Source organism: Vidua chalybeata, chromosome 17 (assembly GCF_026979565.1).
Source record: "Vidua chalybeata isolate OUT-0048 chromosome 17, bVidCha1 merged haplotype, whole genome shotgun sequence".
NCBI classification, from domain to species: domain Eukaryota; kingdom Metazoa; phylum Chordata; class Aves; order Passeriformes; family Viduidae; genus Vidua; species Vidua chalybeata.
The window spans coordinates 13185485-13192713 of record NC_071546.1 but is presented as its reverse complement, the minus strand read 5'-3'; positions in this window follow the sequence as shown (position 1 = coordinate 13192713).

Here is a 7229-nt window from a genome sequence, read left to right as displayed (position 1 = left end):
GAGACCTGCTAAAGTCAGTCCAGTTCACATCACTACATGTACATCGCACCCAGGGGCTTGTTTCCTTCAATACAAAAATCACCCTGCCTGAATGGAGGACATTTCTAAAATAATTGCAGCTAAAATCATGTGGTTTGGGTTTGTTTTTTTTTTTTTTAATATGTTTTTTTTTTTTTAAAGTTCTTCTCAAAATGTTCTCCCAGTCTAAAATAAGCAACCCTACCAAGGCTGAAATTTAGGTCACTTACGTGGCAAATAAAGATTAATCAAAACCATTACAGAATGTGTAATATGTACAAGGTAATATACTTACCAGGTAATTCTGGAAGGTGAAATATCTTTATTGGCAAATTTGAATGTTGCCTCATGCTGACTTGAAGATTTGTCTTCGTGAAGTGGTCAAACCTGATAAGGCCAAAATTTTAAAATGCAGAGGTTTAAGACCTGCCCCTTCAAATGCTCATATGGGTTGATGGAGCCTCATGAATTTCCTGAAGTTTAAAAATCTCTGTGTGCATCAGCTGAGTGAACCATGAGGAAAAGGGATTTACCTTGTGCTCCTTCACAGATTTCCAGGTGTTAAATCCCGGCCTTCCCACTGCCCTGTTTGGAGCTGTGAACTGACAGAGAGCTTATTGCACAATCCCTGCTAGTTTAATGGGATTTTTTTTTTTTTTTTTTTTTTTTTTTTTTTTGCAGTAGGATGTTTATCCGTGCATGCAAAATATTCCTTTGTCTTGCTGCACACCACCTTGCACTATGTGACCAAACCTGATCCCACAAACACTCCCAAGTCTGAAGCACAGGAGCAGTTTAAGTATTGATTATCTCCAAACGGCAGCCAGAACAAAGCAGAATTTTGCTGGAAATGGGTGTGGGAGTGACCAGGTTTTGCTACCCCAAGTGACTCTTAACAGTCTGTTAAAAATGTATTCTTTTTGTTATGCTCCGGTGTTAGCGTTTTGAAAGACCTTGTATTGAAGAGTTAAAAACTAATTCAAGGCACGCAAACTTATAAAAATATTAAATTTGCATTTTTGCTCTTAACTCAGTGTCCTGAAAGACTCCCTGAGTCAGGTGTTGTGGTATTTCTTGTTCTCATGACACACCAAAACACATTATTTGCCCCCTCCATCTTTAATTTTTTTTAAATTTTACTCTTCCATGTGAAATCTACTGACCCCCTTGATCACCAGGGCTGCTCTCTTGAGCCGGGGCTCTGGGTAACTGTAAACATGACTTAGCAGAGAACACCGGAGCCGCGTGGTTTTTATCCACTGAGATATGGAACCTCTGTGGAAAACATAAGAAAAGTAAAAAGGAAAAAAAGGAGAGGCTCAGAATATCTTAAAACTTCTCTTCTTTTGCTCAAAATGCATCATATAATATCACGTTACAGGAGTGAGATGAAAACATCCAATTTATTTTTACAGATTAGCCACGGTGACCTCTGTGATTTATGCTCATGGCGCTGGAATTGTTTGATAGGAGGCAAGGGCCAACTTGGAAAAATAAATCCTAGATTTTCTTCTCCCGCTGTTTTGCCCCGTGTTGAGGACATTTGCTGCCTTTCTGGAGAGTCGATATTTTATGTATGAGGCAAAAGCTTCTATGCCAAACGCCCAGACAGACCTGTGCTTACTGCTCTGCACTATATGTTACTCCACAGTCTTGCAATATTAAACCTAGCCCCAAACTAGACTTTAGAACCAGGCAGCACGCCCAAAATTGTGATAATCTCCTCCAGAACAACAGAAAGAAATAAAATAACACTGCTGAAAGCTGACAAGTTTCATTGCAGTCCCCAAACTCCTAAGGTACTTAAATGTCTGAGTCCTTTTAGATTACATTATGTACAATTACATTATGCAAAATTCCAGGCTGGAAGTTTTGTGATCTGGCTCGAGTCCTGCTCTTGTCAGAGCAGACAGAGGGAAACCCTCGCTGTCAGGGAGAATGAAAGCAGAGCTGAGCAGGCAGCAGGAAGCCTTCACCTAAATTTAAAATCTTTCGAGGGTTGCTGTGGTGTTTGTCTCAAAACAACTGACCTGAGCAGCAAAAGGCCTGGGCTGCCCCTGGCAGCAGATCAGCCAAGTTTCATTCTTCTGCACAGGGACTCTCTCATTTTAGATTCATATTTAGGCAGCTATTAAGTCTGGCCTGTCGTGTGATTAAAGCACAAATGGGATTTAGGGGAGCTGGGCTCAGTCCCAGCTCTGCCACAGACTTTTCCTGCGTGATCTTGGGCAAGTCTTCTCTCCCAGGGCTCCCGAAATTTGGCCGTTTTGGGGTTTTTTTTAGGGCCCTGCTCTAGCAGTCAAGTCATTACATGAAATTCTCTGCTGGCATGAATAGATAAATAAAGTAAATACACAGTGTTTTAGGCTTTTAAGGAGATAAGCTTGCCACCACAATCAGAGTGTGACCTAATGGCTCGAGAAGTTCTTTTTAGAGCTGTTTGGGCTGTTGGGCCACGAGCTGGAATATAAAATTCGACACCCTCCATCTCTGCACAACAACATCTATTTGCAAAATCAGGATCATGTTGCTCCTTCGCTTACAAAATAAATTGTTTGTGCAACGCTCGGACGAGAGCGAGGCCAGAAAATGGAATCGCTTATGAGAAGCTTTATCGGCGTTTTGTGGCTCGGTTTGTTGTTGCGTTTCTGTGCACAAATCGCCTCTTTCAGCACGATTCGAGAGCAGATCCCGCGCCGGGATCGCGCTGTCGGGGCGGCTGCGGCAGCGCGTGTTTACAGGAAACGCCTGTGCAGGGGCTGCGCCGGCACGCTCGGCTCAGATTTGGCCACCACAGGGCTCCTGCGCTGCCTGAGGCACGGATGAGCCACGAGGTGACAAACCGGGTCCTGCGACATCGCACCGGGCACGGGGGATGCGCAGCGAGCGCGGCGGGGCTCGCCCTCCCCCAGGAATGCGCCTGGCGCTGGCTCAGCGCCTGTCTCTGTCCCCAGCCCACGCTGAGCCCCAGCCTCCCCCGGCAGCACCAGCTCTGCCCCCTGTGCCCTCTAGCCCAAACTGCCGCATTCTCTAACGACGCCCTCCGCGCTATTTGGGTGCTGGTTGGAGGTGTTTTGATGCCCCGCTAAAATTTGCTGTCTGAGCAGCACGTTGAAGGTAGAACAGTTTGTTTTTGTAGTGATAGAGGAGTCGCAGGGGGGTTCTGTCCCTGTTTTATACATCCTGTCTGTGTAAACTCATAGATTTCAAATCCTCTGAGGCACATTGACAGTCCAGCTATGAAAGATTTTCTGTTTGACCTTGATTTTGTTTTGTTTTCGCCACATATGAACTTTAACAGACTTCGAGCATGACGTCTTTTCTTTTTCCTTATCACAGCTCACTAGAGTAGGAAAATACAAGTAAACAGAAGCTTCTTCAACAGCACACAGATTTCTCAAAGAAAACATCTCACTTTTTTCCTCTTTTTACTCAACCTGCAGTTCTGTTCCTGTACTTTGTTCTGCAAATGGATCATTTTCAAAATGAGAGCACAGCACCATGTGAATGTTCTCCTTTCTTGTAACTCGCCGGGTGAAAGATCTCTGGGATCCTCCTGGTATTTATTCAAGCCCAGGGTTGTTGTCTGATAGGCTCTATCACAACAGCAGTAACAGAAACATTGTTGCTGCTCAGTGATAGAGAGAGAATAAAGATTTGCATGGAGAAATAAAATCTTTTCTGAGATGTGGCTGGAGGAGAGAGAAGAGCTCTTCAGCATGCAGCCCTTCTTCTGAAAGGGCTGGAAAGAGAAATGAGCTTCACATGCATCTGTGCAGGGCAGTGAGGGAAGAGAAACGCATTGGTGAAACACAAATTCTATCAAAAAGGCTGCTCAGGAAGATAAACAGCCCTGGATGATGAAGTCTCTGCCTAGAATGGCTCAGTTATCAGCACCAGAGGCCTTAAACTTTTGTTGTAACTTTCCAAATTGTCCTTCCCAGTATCACGTGGCTTTTACTCTGAATATCAAGAGTTAGATCTAGAGGCTGGTGGTTAATCCTCTCCCTTCCTTGATTAGTTTGAGCTTCCAGCCTTCTCACTCTCAATTTATAAACTGCTTCTTTCTATGGCTTGGATATGGCAAAATAAAAGCACATTCACTCATGCTAATTAGCACCTGACACCATTCTTCAATTAAAAACAAGTCTAATATTAAAAGCCCAACCCTGTGCTGACTACTCACATACAGAGGTATGTGTGCACTGAACTGGTTCTAAAATGGAAACCTAAATGTATTGTTTGGCTAGGATGACATGCTTAAATTCTCTATTTGGTAATATAATTTTCCTCACTCCATTAGAGAGCTCAGTGCAAGCCTGTTACAAAATAAGTTGAAAAGCTTTGTTTTACAGACTTGTGAGCTCTGTAATGTGTTGGATTCTTGGTGTAGATAAAGCAGAATTTTACAGCCATTTTCCAGTTCTGACACTTGTATGTGTAATTCAAATGTCACCTTTTTTCCACTTCTCCTTTTTGGGGCCATTTTCTATTCTGCCTTCAGTTATAGAAATTTTTCTCCTCTTTGTCTTGATCTTAAATCAAAATTTCAATCACACCAATAGCATTTGTTACAGAGTCTGTCATCAAACTAATGGAAGTAGATTCTAATAATGGAAATGGAGTCTCACAAAATGTTTCCTAACTGAGGAAGGCATTTCTGGATTAATTCCTTTACTTCCTACAGCATATTCCAAGTGTATTCAGAGACCAAAACTGCCTTTAAGGGTGGCAGTTACTGCTCCTTGTAATTGTGATGTGGAGGCAGATCCTTAAGAACTTCCCATGGGCACGGAAGCAAAATTATCTGCCTTGAGATAACAGAGAGACTGAGGCATCCCTGCACATTAATTCAGAGTAAAGGAAGTGTTCATTTTGTAAGGGTTTTACTGTGAGATTACTCAGACTCTGTCAGGTGTAACCCCTCAGAAAAACGTGGCAGTTCAGTTCATTTTTTGAGCCATACTTTCACAAAAGTACTTACCTCAGAGTGTGTCCTCACTGGGCTACAGTTCTACTGCAGCATTTAATTCCCCAAATTATAAAGAAGAGAGAAGAGGATACAAAAAGTGGCTTTGTGATTCTTTTCACGACTTTCACGCTGTTAAAAATGATAATTACCTCTCATAAACTGAAGGTGCTGATAACATTAATAATGGATGGTGGGATTCTTGTTCATGTGTTTATTAATTTATAAACACCACAAAGCCTCAGAATGAAACGTGTTCTATAAATAGAAAGCTAATATTGATCAATCCTGACATGGAATTACCATTCTTGGAGGGCCTCAACAGTTTTTTTTTCCTTCATCCTAATCTGCTACCAGAAAGAATTCCCTGAGCTTGGGCCTTTGTTATCATCATTTGTTTCTTGCTATTGTACTCGCTGCAGCACTTCCTCCTTGTATCAGAAATGCAGGAAGAAAAACCTGAGGCTTCTGGGTTCTGAATGCAGCAGAGCCGGTATGGCACAAAATGTGCATTTGAAAGGTGCTAAGAGAGAGCAGGAATTGTTACCAACCAGGAATTAGCATGACAGTGGACCAAGGCCCGGGGTGTGCCAGAGCTCCCTGCTTCCCAGTGCCAGTTAATGGGGACAGAGCTGCCTCATGTCACTCACAGGGGACTGAGAATTACTCTTCAGCACCAGAAGAAGATATCATTTACTTCCAAACACATTCTCCTTTTCCCTTTCACCACTGACAAGTAACCCGACCCCTGTCCTTGCATTTCTTGTGTTTGAGTTACACTTTCTGCTTCCCTCTTCCTGCAAAAATAAAGTTTTACAACTGCAGGAGGGTGCTGGGGCAGGCAGGTGAGGAACATTTGCCATCTCTGGGCTGGATGGAACGGGAGGGGAACACAAACCCCCACACTTCCCAGATCTAAGACACTTTCAAATAACTTTCAGCACTGAGCCCAAAGTGCAGCCTCTTTGTGCCAAAACTTCCCAAACAATCCCACCCGGGAATTTTGGTCAATACTCTGCCAGCATCACACACAGCAACTCCTGAGAGCCAGAAAGTACCAGCAAAAGCAGCCAGATTCTAATTCATGTATGAAATGCTGAGCTCCTGCTTCCCCTGTGGGCCTTCCCTCCCAGTCCTGGCCCTGCTGGGATGCAGGAGGATGAGGATGAGGATGAGGATGAGGATGAGGATGAGGATGAGGATGAGGATGAGGATGAGGATGAGGATGAGGATGAGGATGGGAAGGCTGGGGCTAGAGCAGAGCTTCAGCTGGTGCATATCAATATCACACTCCTGCCTTTAATGCAGCCACCATAATTTCCAGCAGCTGGGGTTTCAGCCCAGCATTTTAGTGGCCGAAGGGGAGTTTTGACTCTGAAACCTCCTGTTCTGCTGGGGTGATGGGCACGGTGCTGCAGGGACACTGCAGCCCCCTGAAACCTGCCCGTCAGCAAGCCAGAGTTCCACTCACACGTGGAAATTCAAAATGTGCCATTGGTGCTTTGCACAATGGAAGTATTGTGTATGGGACACAGGAATATCTTCCTGCAGGCTGCTGGGGTCAGGATATTATTCAAAGTAAAGAATCAGATTTTGCTTCATTTTTCGCCATTGTTACATTATTTCCTGTATGGCTATTTTTTTTTTTCCTCCTCAAAAGAAATTAGCTCTTACTTAATAATGAAGTTTCTGGGAGCATTTCTTTTTAAATTAACGTAATGAATTTTTTGTCCAGTTGAAAAGGATGTTTTCAAACAAGACAGTAACACACCCAACTGAGGACAGACACTCTAAGTTTAAACTACTGACAAGAGACAAAGGGGAAGGTGATTTATTCTGTGCAAGCAAAAGTAGAAATTAATCAAACATGAAATGACAAATGTAAAACACTGTCAGTTTGTCCATCTGAGATGGTGTCACTTCAGGTTAAATAGGAGAAAAATTCGATGTGGGGCTTTTTAATAGGAGAGTGTTCTCCCAGAATTATAGGATATTCTAGTTTCATAATAATGAAATTTCTGTAGCAATTTGGGCAAAGACAGCTGGTTCCTGTGGTTAGGAAAGCAGAATATTTGGGATGGCCTATGGACAGAGACAATGGGGAAACCTCTCTCCCAGGACTCCCACAACAGCTTTTGGTGCTGACAAAATCCTTGCCCAACAGATGCAACCCTGGCTTTATCAAGGACGTCTGGTGCCACTACAACCCCTGTGCATGAAAAAGCCCTTCCTGCTGCACACT